This window comes from Eptatretus burgeri, chromosome 12, assembly GCF_056783735.1.
Source record: "Eptatretus burgeri isolate ZD-2024b chromosome 12, Ebu_testis_v1, whole genome shotgun sequence".
NCBI lineage: Eukaryota > Metazoa > Chordata > Myxini > Myxiniformes > Myxinidae > Eptatretus > Eptatretus burgeri.
In genome coordinates, this window is record NC_140972.1 from 25,208,045 (window position 1) to 25,222,830 (window position 14,786).

A 14,786-nucleotide genomic window follows, 5' to 3' on the forward strand; every position below is an offset into this window, starting at 1 on the left:
AATCGACCAGGGGGAGGAAGCTATCTATAAAACACGTACTTAACGAGATAACTGAGCTGAAGAAACCTGAATTGCTTATTAAATCAGATAATTTTGAAAATGATTTAAGAACAAAAAAAATACACCTATTGCCGTGATTTGGACTTTTGTGTCCCCTTGGTCGAATCTTTTGAACGCTGCTCACACCGATGACATTAACTTTGAGTTGTCATTCGTGTTTAAGGCTTAAATAATTAATGGAAGAAAATGAGCATAATATTTGCAATAATATTCAAAGAGCCTGGTGTTGGCTCAGTGGTTCGGGTGGTGGCTTGGGATCCTAGAAGAGCCTGGTGTTGGCTCAGTGGTTAGGGTGGTGGCTTGGGATCCTAGAAGAGCCTGGTGTTGGCTCAGTGGTTAGGGTGGTGGCTTGGGATCCTAGAAGAGCCTGGTGTTGGCTCAGTGGTTAGGGTGGTGGCTTGGGATCCTAGAAGAGCCTGGTGTTGGCTCAGTGGTTAGGGTGGTGGCTTGGGATCCTAGAAGAGCCTGGTGTTGGCTCAGTGGTTAGAGTGGTGGCTTGGGATCCTAGGGTCCTGAGTTCAAGCCCCGTTGGCTGCTGAATTAATACACCAGGGGGTTGACTCAGCCTGTCATCCTTCCGAGGTCGGCAAAATGAGTACCAGTTCCAGTGTGTGTACTGGTAGAGGGGCACTGCATCAGCGACACAGTCGCGCTTCAAGAAATGATAGCTACCCCAGCAGCTAAGCTGCTATACGACCACCACCACCACCATAATAATATACAAAAATCACAAAGTTAGTGCAACTCTGGAGAAGGAAAGTATATCTTCTAAAAGATGTTCTGGTCAAAGGTCATGTTTCTTTCGATGTTTTTTTTATTTTTTGTTACATTGTCGAGGCTCTTATGAGAGCTAACACACAATGCACAGCAAGGTGGGAATGAGACAAGAGGGGCGGGAGAGGGACAGATAAAACAATGGGGAACAGAGACATTAGGAGATCTGTGGAAGGGAGAGGGATGGGGTGGGGAACACGCGGTAGACAAGATGGACATTACAGGGAATTTGAAGAAGGTGGGTTTGGGGTGGATTAACGGGGGTAGAAAAGATCGAGGTTAAGGCCGTTAGTAAATCTGCTTGTCAGACAGTGTATCTCACAATGGGTGGAGACGAAAAATAGCCACATGCCAGTAATCCCTCTCTTCCTCTCGATCTTCCATCAGCTGAGACTTCGTTTTCCATCCCACCCCTCTAAAATAAACAAGACAATAAATATATAGTGGACTCCAAAAGGGTCTCAAATGGTCACACGGTGTCATTACGTCGTGAGCGAGAGGGATTGCCAGCACACGTGGTGGCTATATGGCCGTTCTAGTTGGGTGAACACCAAGCCCCGAGGACAATTTATTTATCCATTCGCTTCACACACAAGGTGCAACCAACAGCCCAACGACGAGGAATGAGGAGGTCGTGTGGAGGGCTAACAGAATACAAGTACAGTGCGGTGAAAAAATTTCACGGGTCCCTGGATATGTGCTGAGAATTCCTTATTCGAGCATATTAATTGGAACGTTGGGCCATAGGTATACAATAATAATAATAATAATTGTTGTTGTATATTAAATACACAGTTTATGGGAATTAGTGAGGTTTCTGTTAGTTATAAAGATAGTGTGTTTTTTTTTTGTATCCGAAATGATCTGTTGTTTTCCGTTACTGACAAATACACTTTGTAATTGTGATGGAAAATGGTGACAATGAAATATTGATTGTCACATTTTTTCTGTAATCATCATCCACAAATGTTACCTTTTCTGCTATATAGTGCGTGCTGAAAAGGAGAGATTATTTTCAGATTACAGCTTTCTTTATATATCTATATGCAGCCTATGGCTGCTTGGCTGCATTATTTTCTGGAGGCACAGCTGTGCCACTGATGCAACACCCCCTGTTACCAGCACATTGGTACTCATTTCACCAACTTCAGAAGGATGGCAGGCTGAGTCAACCCATCTGATCTAAATTCAGCAGCATGACAGGGGCTTGAACTCAAGACCCTAAGATCTTCAGCCAGCCACCCTAACCATTAAACCAACAGCAAGCTTTCATATTACATAATTATAGATTATGATCTTTCGAATTATAGAATTTAGCATCACATTCTATCCATCCATTGGGACCATTCTCTGCGCAGAGCGTTGGTGCTGCCTAAGCAGTCTCCTTGGCTATTGGGCACAATCCTGGACGGGTCGCCACTCTGACCCAGGATAATTATTACATTACAATGCACAATGTATAACAAATGGTTTATCATGCACAACCACCAAAGGTTTAGCAACTGCTCATGGTGGACAATTTGATATCCCTTTAATACAATCACAATGATCTATGACATTGTTCAACAAGGGGCGGTTTCGTCTCAACGTTTCGTAATAGTTTCCACAGCTTCGTGCAAAGTGCTGTTACAAACGATTCACTTTATACCTCCATAACCTTTGTTTAAATATCGTTTTCTGTGTCCCCCCATTGCCCTTGATTTCCTTGTCCTTCACGGGAGTCGTTCGTGAGCTGGTGATGCCGTGTAATTTGTTCTGTGTATACGTTCGAAATCTAGTTGAAAATGAACAGCAGAAAAATAGGGGACATTACAGAAAGCCTATTGAAGATTACACTTCAATTAAATTACTATTTACAAATCGAGCTTGTTCATTAAAATACTAGTGAAATAAGAAATGAAGTGGAGCAAATGAAACGTTCATGATGGTAAGAAGTGCTTTGCTCGTCAAATGATATATTATAGCATCAATTTTCCATTACTCTACTATAAACGAGCAGATATTCCCTTCAAGGATGGGCGATGGGATGGAATGGCATTTGCTAGGACAGGAGGGTCTAATAATAAAAACAACAACTGGAAGCCCTCTCGGTAGAGAGCATACCTCTGTCATGCAATGCCTGATCCACTGGAACACATTGGGCCCAATACATTTTTGGTGAAGAACACCCAATCTCTCAATGGTGAAGAATCATTAAAAAAAAAATTCTAGTAGTCAGATCCGGATCTTCACCAAAATCTAATCAGTTCGTCCTTGTCGCACACCCAACCTGCCCACCAAATTTCATCCAAATCCGTCCAGAACTTTTTGAGATTTCCTGTACACAAAACAAACGGACAAACAAACAGGGGTGAAAACATAACCTCCTTCCACTTTTGTTGGCGGAGGTAACAATCTTATGACAGTTGGGCTTAAAGCACCGTCCACCGAAAAGCAGAATTGTAAAGCATTGATAGTTATGCCGACAAAATCTGGTAACGATGCGGGAAGCGATGAGAGAGGAGATAAGAAATATGGCAGACATTGGGACCGAATCCGTCATATTATTTGTATATATTTTGACAATTTTCCATGACCTGAGCAGAAAGTTGTGAAAGACTTTCAATGATTTTCACTTGCTTGTTTTTTATTTCAGGATTTGATGCTCAAACCTCTTTTGACGCTTTGTTGAATTGTTTTTGATCATATTCTGCGAGTGTATGTAACACATCTACCACCTGCTAGTATCTAATCTAGGTTTGTTCAGTCATCTTGCCTCACAAAAAGCTGTAGTCCTGTCAGGATCTCCATTATCCCCCCCCCCCCCCAGGTATCTTGAAGGGGGACGCAGTCCACCGGCAACCCCTTTCTGGTGAAACTCCAAAAAATCCAGGATCACTGCTCACCTTCACTCATCCGTTCCTCTTTTTTCCCCACCTTTGGAACCAACTTCCACATTCTCTTCAATCTCACTCTTACCTCGAGGTCTTCGAGAGAGAAGTTCACCACCATCTTGCTTTTGCTTCTGTATCCATCTTATCCACCCCTTGCATTCTCCACTACCCCTCAACCTTACCCAAGCATACCTTGTTTGTCCGTCTCCACTTATTTTGTCCCTTGGCCCTGCTGTTGGCATTTCCCCCTTCTCTTTCTGCTGTTCTTTTGTTATGTTGCATCCTGATCCATTCTGTGTTCTCGCTCTTCCCTGAGCCTTTTTATTTGTATACATAGTCGAGGCTCGTGGTAGAGCTAGTACATGAACAGATCAGGATGTAACAAACAAAAACAGGATGCAAAACATTATCATTCTTCTTTTTCTTATTCCACTTTCAAATGTAGTACCATGGCTGGGGGTACCAAATCAAGACAAAATTGACCTGTATCTGGTGAATGGATAAAAGAGGGTGGAAAGGTTAAGGCTTTCAACGTGCTGCTTCAATCTAGTCCAGTTCATTTGCAAGCATGCGTTAACTCGAGAAGGCATATATTTATGCATGATGTGGTGGACGCCAGAAACTTTTGAATGAAGGAGGATGAATAAATTGGAGGCCCAAGCTCATCCGCAGGAACCCGACCTCTGAGTTATATCAACACCATGCAGAGACAACTCAACGATGCTGCTTACACCAATTCTATAAGAACGAAGTGTGCTCAGTCGTGCAGGATCCACAACCGGCTACCCGAGGAGTCCATTAGCATAAAGTAATGGCAAGGCAGAGCGAGCTGCACCGGGCGCACTTGACCGGGGGTGCCAGGTGTTAGGAATAAATGAAAATTAAATCGAATTTTAGTTTCTCTATCTGTACCCTTTTCTGCATATAGATTAACCCCATCTTTGGCGATAACCAAGAACCTTTATTGACGAGTCTAAACTAAAATGAGGAAGAAAAGTTTGACTGCAGATTATATCTACTGTTGGATTCCACAATATACTATATATGGATGAGGAGTGTGTGCGTGCGTGTGTGCACGCGTCATGCATTTTGTGTCTCAATTACGTACGCCTATGAATTAATCATATACTATTGTAATGTACCTTGACCCTTTCGACTGCTGAGACCCCTTCCATCTTTGAAGACCCTTTAAGACACCGAAAGGCCGCTAATTATTATTAGGCTTCCAGGCTGAGAAACCCATTGCTTTTTGTTCAAACTAGCAAAAATGCCGAAGACTGTGAACACCAATGAAAATTTGGTCCAATGGATCAAGGTTCCTTCTTCTGGTGCATACCTTTATTTGGGCGGTGTATAGGTAACTGACAGCTCTGTGTTGGCAAAACTTGAATGTAAATGGTGGAGATTTGTAATACCCTCCCCTACCTGTAGGTGGTTCTACATGATGCACATTTACATAGAGAATTTGCATCCTGTCCAATACTCCCCCAAACAAAACTGATGGGGGGGGGGGGGTTGGAGAGTTTGAGGGCCGGGGGATAGGATAATTGGAGGGCCTTAGGTGGGGGGGGGCAGGAGAGCTGGCAGGGAAGAAGAACTACTGGGGTGGAGGGGGGGGCAGGAGAAGCGCGGAGGTGGGGGCAGTAGCTGGGCCTGGGAGGCAGTCAGTGTGGCACTGTTTGACCAGATCAACAACCGTTGAACCCCACACTCCAAAATCCTGAAGAGGTGGTACACACGTCTCAAACTGCAGCCATAGAGTCTTTCCACTCAAACGCAAACACCCTGGCAGTTTGCAATCAAAATGTAATGCCTATAGGATTGCTCAAAACGTAAAGGAAACTCTTGAAAAGAACAGAACTACAAATGACCGTAACCGACCCGAACTTTCGGTAAGTCCAGCCAAATGCATGTTCCGAGACACGGTTGGTTTGGGTCTTCACCAAACAAGCATGCATGAAGACCTCAGGAGTGCATCGTGTTTCCACTCTGAGTCATGGTAGGATGTAATTACATTTGCGTCAAAGAAACATTAAATGTACAGGGAGTTCTAAAAAGACCCGGCCAACTTTGGTAGTTCATACATTTAGAACCACAACTGATACAACGATACCCTTTGGTTTATATGATGCAAAAACTCATAAAGTTTTGTGCACACCATCAACACACTTCAATGTGAGCTCCATTTGTCGTGCACAGGATATGAAGGTGGTACACGAGTTCTTGCCATGTTTGGCTCAGCATGTTTACATCCACCATTGCGCATGCAGCTGTGATCCGAGAACGAAGATCCTGCAGGTTTGCCACCTTGGTGTAGTGGATGACATCTTTGACAAACCCTCAGAGAGAAAAAAAAAAACAATCAAGGGGGGTTATGTCTGGTGATCGTGGAGGCCAGGTGGTTGGTTGGTCAGTCTCGGCCAAACCAGTGACCAGGAAATTTTTCATTCAGGACGGATTGAACAACGAAGACCCAATCGGAGTGAGTGCCGTCCACTTGCAAAATTATATCGGGTTGCATGTCTTCAGTCTGAAGGAAGGCAAATCTTTCCACCATGTTGATGTAAATTGTTGAGGTCACTGTATCCGCTGCAAAGAAAAACAGACCCACCAAGCGGTCATGGAGAAGGCCACACCACACATTGACCTTTGGACTGTCGTGTATGTGTTCAACGACTACGTGGAGGAGGAGGGGGGGATTCAGAGCCCCAGATCCTCACATTGTGCCGATTGACCTTTCCTGATACATGAAAGCAAGCTTCGTCTGTGAGCATGACCTTTTTCAGGTAATCTTCATCGTCCTCTATCCGATTGAGCATTTCCAACGTAAACGCCTTGCGTTTGGGTCCGTCATTCGGTTTGAGTTCCTACAGAATCTGCACCTTATAGGCATAAAGCTTCAGCCTTTTGTGCAAAGTCCTGTGTGCAGTGGTGGTTGGTCGTCCCAGTTCTGTGGATGCGCGTCAAATTGATTTTGTGGGACTTTGTTGAAATGATTCACGCAGTTGTTCAACGTCTGCTGCACTTGTGCTTGGTCGACCGGTACTTTTCTGTTTCTGACAACTTCCAGTCTCCTTAATTAAACCTCTTGTTGTACCACCACTCTCTGATACTACTCCACGATGGCGGATTCCTACCATACCTGTATGAATCACACTGAACTTGGGCGTCGGACCTCGGCTGGTGAACCATTCGATGCACTGATATTTCTCTTGTGGAGTCGCCAATTTGTTTCACAGCAAACCACCAGACCTAAAAAGATAGAAAACTTTACGAGTTTCTGTATCATGTTTAACAAAGGGTATCATTGCATCATTTGTGGTACCAAATATATTAATGACCAAAGTTGTCCGGGTCTTTTTCGAACACCCTGTCGTACGAATTATACTTGGACACAAAACATCCGCAATGGAAGCGTATGTGAGATTGCATCATTATCGTGACTTTTACAAAGCAAGGGACAATGTGTTTTTGTAGAGACCAATCTTTGGTTTGCAGGATCAATTGCATGACAGCCGTACTTGTACATGGAGATGTTTCATGAGGTCGTGCTATTGAGGGTGAAAAATTTCTGTCCTCGAGTGGTGTTTCATCAATAACCTTGCTTTTATACAGAAGTCATTCTGCACATCTTGACAAGTCCCACATCAAGGTTTAGCCAGGAATTTGCGCTTTTAACGTAATCAACAAATTCATGAAGATCCGGACAGAAATTTGTGGCTTTCAGATAAATCGATGCAGATTCATGCGCTCAGGAGTCATAAAAAACTACCAAAGGTTAATCAAGGCAAGACTTGCATGCAGAATCTGTTTCGACAATTGGGGATATAATCAAAGGATTGCTTAATGGGGTAATTTTTTCCTATTCTTAACAAATAACATAGTAAACTCAGATAATCATTATAAAAAGAAACGCGCCACAGTTCACACGATTTGAGGACCCGATGACCCAGGACATGCAGTGATGCGCATAATGATCAAGGGTCAAAGCAATAAGTATTCCGGGATTTGACCGAGATTGAAGCATCGGGTCATGGGCTAAAACCACGGCTACCAATTGAGACCATTCGTCAAAGTAGCTGGAGAGATCATCGGGAGGGTGAAGAAAATGAAAACTCGGAAACTTTGGCAGGAGATGTTAGTAAAACCTGTGTGTGTACAAAAAAAAAAAAACTTTGTCTAGTGGTATGCACACTCACTTCTGAGCTATCTACCCTGGGTTCGAATCTCGGCCCGACTATAAACTGCCATCCTGTTGTTTCACAAACAGGATGAGGCATCAATGTTTGAGCCGTCCCTTAGATAGACGTTAAACAGTGCATCTCGTCTGCCAGCATTAGTTTGTGAACTTTAAATATCACAGCATCCTTCACGAAAAGTAGAGGGGTGCTATCACCGGCACCATGAAGGGAACTACTAATTCCTGCTCCAACCCATTTAGGCCGGGGGCCAGTGAGGCCTACCTTGCACCCCCCCCCCCCCCCCGTGACAATTTTTCACTGATACCACAGTGTTCATATATATCCTGAGTATCAGAAAAAAGATGTTCCCAGAAATTTCTGTTTTGTTTGAGTTTTCTATTTTATTTATTTATTAGGGTACCCTGTGAGTACAGGGTACCCTATTGTTTTTTCTTCTGTTTATTATTATTACGCATTATTAATATTTTTCTGCCGGCATTTTGCACCCTTTTTCGCTTTAAAAATCATTTTCTCTGGGACACTAAGTCCGATCGACAGGAAATTTTCACCATAGTTTGTATCTTTTTTGATAGCACAATCACGTTATAATTATGACGTCATTGGTCACGTGGTACGGTCGCCATCTTGAAAAAAGCGATAAACTTTGGACATCTGTATCTCGGAAACCGTGCAATGGAAAAATTTTTCGTTTGATACATTTTACTAAGCTCACTATGGGGAACACGTGTGATTTTTCGTGATGTCATAGGTGAAGCGATATACCAGTGAAAATTCGTCAAGTTGAACGCCGTATAGGAAAAATCTGAAAATTTTTGAGCGTCATCTACACCAAAATTCATCGTCAAAAATGTTTTTTTGACGTCATCGATGACGTAATTCGGCCGCCATCTTGTTTTTTAGTGTTTTTTAAAAAAAAATCTTCTCCAGAAGGGCTGGACAGATTAAGGCGAGACTTTACAGGTACATTCCCCAAGAGGTCTTTTCTCAAGTTTGTTAATTTCTTGTTGACAGGTCACATGGTTTGGTGGCCATCTTGAAAGAAACCTTAAAACCTTCAAACATCATCTTCTCCAGAAGCGCTGGTCCGATGAAGGGGAGATTTCAGAACTATATTTGGGACACGTAGGCAATTTAAGTTTGTTAATTTCGAATTGATGTCACACGGTTTGGCTGCCATGTGGGATTTAAGAAAAATATTAAATAATGTTTTCTCTGGAACCGCTCAACCTAATGAATCGAAAGTTTGCAATTATCATCTACCACCGTGTGTGCACGCGTGGTAAAAATTCTGATGTCACACGTCACATGGTTTGGCGGCCATCTTGGATAGAAAAATGCACCTTTACCAATTAACACGAAACTTCACAAACGTGTTCCAATACCCAGTTGGAAGCAGAATATAAATTTGTGATGTCATAGGTCACATGGTTCGTCAGCCATCTTGGATTGAAAAATAATATCTTTAAACGTCTTTTTCTCTGAAACGACTGAACAGATCCAGGCGAAACTCCACCACTATGACCGCCTCTCCATGACGAATAAAAAGTTCTCACCCCCTTTTGAGGTACGACACAACGTTTGGCAGCCATAGTGGATTGAAGGAAAAATATTAATTAATGTTTACTCTGGAACTACTGCATCAATAAATGTGAAACATCACCTTTATGGTGGAACAGTCATGCGGAATGAGGGTTTGAAATTACAACGGGATCGGGCCCAGGGTTTGGCAGCCATGTTGGTTTTAAGAAAAATATTAAATAATGTTTTCTCTGGAACCGCTTAACCTAGCGAAGCAAAAATTTGCACTTATCGTCTCCGATCGTGTTTGCACATGTGGTGAAAATTATGACGTCACAAGTCACATGGTTTGGCCGCCATCTTGGATTGAAGGATAAATATTAATTAATGTTTACTCTGTAACCGCTGCTTCTATATATACGAAACTTCAAATTTGTGATTTAGCCAACATGCGAAACAAAAGTTTAAAATTTCAACCTGATCGGTCACGCGGTTTGGCAGCCAGAATTATTTAATTATTTGAATCTGTTCGCCAGTAATAAGGAAATTGAACCCTTTGTGCTGCCCGGTTCGTAACTCGTCTGTTCAGCGCCGTCTCGAAGCAGGCCTGTGTTTGTATCACCATTAAATAATGTTTTCTCTGGCACCGCTTATCCGATAAATGCGAAACTTTGCGACTATGATTTAAGTCTCATGTTGTATCAGTTGTGTCAAAGGCGGACCGACTGGGTACCCGGTCATCACTGCCAGCAGTTATAAAGTGGCAGTTCTAGTTTTGTTTGAGTCTATTTTCTGTTTGAGTAAAAGTAGTGGAAATAATTTGAAATGCATTGATATGCTAATGAGGATCCGCCATTATGGAAATTCTCATTTTCGTAAATATCTCAACTTCTGATTCATGGAAATTTGTAAATGAGGAATCTACACATATGTTTGGAGGGTCAAGGAATACAGTGAACATATTTCCTTTGTTGTCAGAGATGTAGAATATTGTTTGGATAGCTTAATTCCATGCAAAAATGGAAACAGCTTAATAAAGCATCGTGCAAATGAGTTATTTTTCTGGGGACATCTTTTTTCTGATACTTGGGATATATATGAACACTGTGGCATCAGTGAAAAATTGTCGCGGGGAGGGGGGGGGTGCAAGGTAGGTCTCACTGGCCCCCGGCCTAGTAGAGGAGCTGCTCAGTGGCGCAGTCGCTCCCACAACAAACAATGGTATCACCAGCCATGTATGTACCGCATATGAAACTGGATGGTATTCGTAGAATGCTTAGCTCACGCAGTCTTGAGAAGGACTTGGTGCAAGCAAACTCTTCTGGCGGCAAATTTGTACTTAAATCTATCTACACTTTTGAGATAAATGTGTACAAATTATACTTTCAAAAGTCTGCGATAAAGTACATCCATAAGTCTTTATGAAGTGGCTTGTATTCTCGTTCTCGAGTGTTTTCATAACTACCAATGCTCATGAAGACGCCAGAATATATCGCTAAAGTTTAAATATACGAGGATTTTGAGGAATGAAGTGTACAATATTATATTTAGCATGCTTCCCAAATAATTCACAAGTTTCTCCTGGATCGGCCATTGTTTGTTGTGTTGTGAGTCAAGGAAGTAAGAATGCAATCGCTAATCTCAGCACAAAGTGATCTGCATGGGTGGCAAGAGAAGTCAAAACAAATCTATGCGAATCAAAGGGTGTGTGTGAGTGTGTGTGTGTGTGTGTGTGTGTGTGTGTGTGTGTGAGTGTGTGTGTGTGTGTGTGTGTGTGTCAGTGTGTGTGTGTGTGTGTGTGTGTGTCAGTGTGTGTGTGTGTGTGTGTGTGTGTGTGTGTGTGTGTGTGTGTCAGTGTGTCTCCTCCATAACTCCAAAACTATAAAACCTAACAGCCTGAAACTTTGCACGCATCCTAAGAAAACTCCAAGGAAGTGCAAGAGTGAAAATTGGGTGTTTGGGTTAATTAAAACACCCCTTTTAAAGATAATTAAGGGCCTTATTTAATTATATCCTTCATCAGGCGATCCTCGGCCACCTCGCTGTCTGGGGTCTTAAGGCGTTTTCTGGGAAACCTTGCTGGGGTCTGAAGCCGCCATGTTTTTTGGCCTGCTCAACCATGCCTAGACTTGGAACAGGCCGCAACGATTTCTTTATGACAAAGTTGTTGTTTTTACTTTCCGCACCCATCTATCTATAATTCCAGCAATGTGTGTGTGTGTGTGTGTGTGTCTGTCTGTGACTGCTGTTTCTCGACAACCACTGGTCCGATCTAATTGAACCTTGCCAGGTATATTGCTGGGGCCCCGAGTATGTACCTTTTCAAGGTTTGATATTAATCGGACAAGTGGTTCCCAAGTTATGGCCATTTATTTACCAAACCAATGACAGGACACGTTGCTGCATAGGCGTGGCCGTTGGGGAAGAGATCCTCAGTTACCAATGACAGGACACATTGCTTGGCGTTTTGCACCTACAGTATCTATCTTCTATATATCTTTAATTCCAGCAAACCCTGTTTGTTTGCCTTTTCAGGGTTTGGAATTAATCGGACAAGGGGTTCCCAAGTTATGGCCAAGTTAGAGCACGTTCCCCATTACGGGTTACAACGTGCGGACTTCCGGATAGTGATGACTTACTGTATTATAATAATTTCTCGATCTCTTATGCGCATTTATAGATAATCACAATGCCCCAATCCAGTCGTCGTTTACGAGAGTGAAGGAACGGCCTGTGTGTTTGTTTGAAAGTTTTATTTTTGTATGTACGGGCAAGCGAGAGCGAAGGAACGGCCGATGTGGTTGTTGTTTCTGGCGCTCGATTTGAAAGTTTTTATTTTTCTCTATTTTTTTTTACACGTACAACCACGCACGTACAGGCACGCACTAGTATTATCGAATACCTATTCATCATAGCTGCGAATCGCTGGGTATATGGCAATACTTAAAAACATCCAGAGACGTCAGTGTTCATGGCTTGACATTTCAGGCATCTCCGGGAGGTTTATGTTTAATAGGAAATAAAATACCTTGTAGAAAATTGATCCACCGTGAATAAAAGTGAAGCTGACGTTTTGAGCCTTATCCTTCGTCTGAGTAAAACAAGGCAGTGGGGGCGATGGTTAATAAAATAATACTTCCACAAATTACGTCATCACTGACGTGCTGGGAATGGGGAACAGCAATTGGGCAGAGGTGTGTGCGTCATGTGTGATGTATTACTCAGAGTGAAACGTCATTATTGATGTGTTGGTGGAGAGGACCGGAATAATAACTAGCATCCGTTGAAGACAAAGTCTTCGATATCCCCCGCCATAGTAAATGAGGATTAACAAACTTTTATTCCCTAAGCGTGTGCAATATGTATGTGAAGTTTCCCCTTGATCTGACCAGCCGTTCTGGAGATGTTTGAAGGTTTGAGGGTAAATTCAGTATGGCCACCAAACCATGTGACCTATCAATTAGAAATTAACAAACTTCTGAAAGGATGTCTTGGGGAAAGTGTATGTGAAATTTTGCCTCAATCTGTCCAGCCGTTCTGGAGAAGAAGATTTAAAAAATTTATTAATTTTCAATCCAAGATGGCTGACGAACCATGTGACCTATGACATCATAAATTTACATTCTGCCTCCAATCCTCCAGTGGAATCCTCCAATCCTGATCCTCTAGTGTGTGAAGTTTCGTGTTAATCGGATGAGGTGTGTTTTTCTATCCAAGATGGCCACCAAACCATATAACTTGTAATGTCATAATTTTTACTATGTATGCAGACATGATGGAAGATGATAGTTGCAAATTTTCACTTCGTTAGGTTATGTGATTCCAGAGAAAACATTATTTAATATTTTTCTTGAATCCAACATGGCTGCAAACCATGTGACCTATCAATTAGAAAATATCAAAAGGCACCAGTTCACCACTTGCTTGATATGCGTACCAAATTTCATAAATATATCTTGAGGGGATTTGTAGTTAAGCTCCGGAAACGAAATGTGACAGACGGAACCCATTTCTATATCCCCCGCCAACTTCGTTGGTTGGCGGGGGATAATTATGGAGATACGAGTAGAATGAGAAGACAAAGAAAGTGAGGAAGTGGGGCAGAAAGGTGGGAGAGATAGGGTAAGGGAGAGAGAGATAAGGACGATGAGGAAGGAAGAGTGTGGGTGAGGAAGATGTTAAACAGGAGAGGAGAAGAGGAAGTGGAAGATGAGGCATAACAAAAATAATAGAGGGATGAAGGATGATCCTGAAAAGACACGGTGACGAGCAGAAAGAAAAATTTTCATTCAAGTCGTTTGGTACTGATGTTCCAAGTTTGTGGATGAAATATTGTTCTTTAAGTTTCCCGGAGTCATTGCTACCATGGTGGAGTATCAAATCACAAACAGACATTTGATAAATAGTGTGTATTGCCTGGTTGAAGGAACGAGAAACTGGTTTGTGGATGTCATCATTGTTGGCTCTGACTTCGTAGAGGTGTTCTCCAAAGTGGTCTCCAAGCCATCATCCATTTTCACCGATGTAGAGTTTATTGCAAAGTGAACAAGAAACACAGCAGATTACATTGGAGCTGCTACAGGTAAAATGATCCTTGATATTGATGGTGTGCTTTGATCATAATATTGATGTCGTGGGGTTGATGGAGTCACAGGTATTGCAATGACAAAGCAGGCATTTAAAAGTTCCAGGTGGTAGATTAGAAGGGAGTGTGCCTTTGATCAGAAAATCTCGTGAAGTTTTGTCTCATTTGAATGAAAAGAGAGGTCGTTGAGACAAGATGGAAGTAGTTTCTGTGTCGTCCTGCAGGATTTTAAACTTTCTCTGGATAACTATTTTAACTGCAGGACTGTTGGGATGATTCACCAAAGTGAGAGGAATCCTCTCATCTCCAGGTCACATCGAAGGCCTTGACCTTGAGTTAAGGTATTCTATGTTAAAATGATGAAACCATGGTCGCAAAGTAGCTTAATGTTGGAGTATTGTTTGATTTCCATGAGTGCCCAAGGGGAATTTCGACACCCTGTGACAAAGTGGTGAGCTACAGAGAATTGGCTTTTTGCCATGGAAGCAATCAAGACTTTTTGTGAGCACCCCTATGCTCTGTCAAGAGTATACATATTGGTCCACACTAAACCCTGTTTCAAATGATATCCCAATTCGTGTCGCAATTTTTTTACACTATGTTCATTAGTCAGCTGAATAAAAGCATCCACATGAGGACGTGCCGACTCTTCATTTTAAGCACAGCACCAGGCTGTGGATACCTGGAGGTATATTTGATGGGCCTCACTGTCAGCCATGAACTTTCTTGGGGAAACCACACTTCTAAGTTGGCTTCTAAAGCCAGTTGCCAGCT

The 14,786-nt window shown here is 42.4% G+C and overlaps 1 long non-coding RNA gene across 5 annotated transcripts in view; it reads left to right on the top strand.

Annotated features, from left to right (window-relative positions):
* Nucleotides 1-4,884, top strand: part of LOC147015273 (uncharacterized) — a 270,271-nt gene extending 265,387 nt beyond the window's left edge. For all 5 annotated transcript variants that reach the window (XR_015050264.1, XR_015050261.1, XR_015050266.1 and 2 more), the window contains one exon: nt 3,644-4,884. This is a non-coding gene — a long non-coding RNA (uncharacterized LOC147015273). The remainder of the gene's footprint in view (nt 1-3,643) is intronic.
* The last annotated feature ends 9,902 nt before the right edge of the window (nt 4,885-14,786 follow it).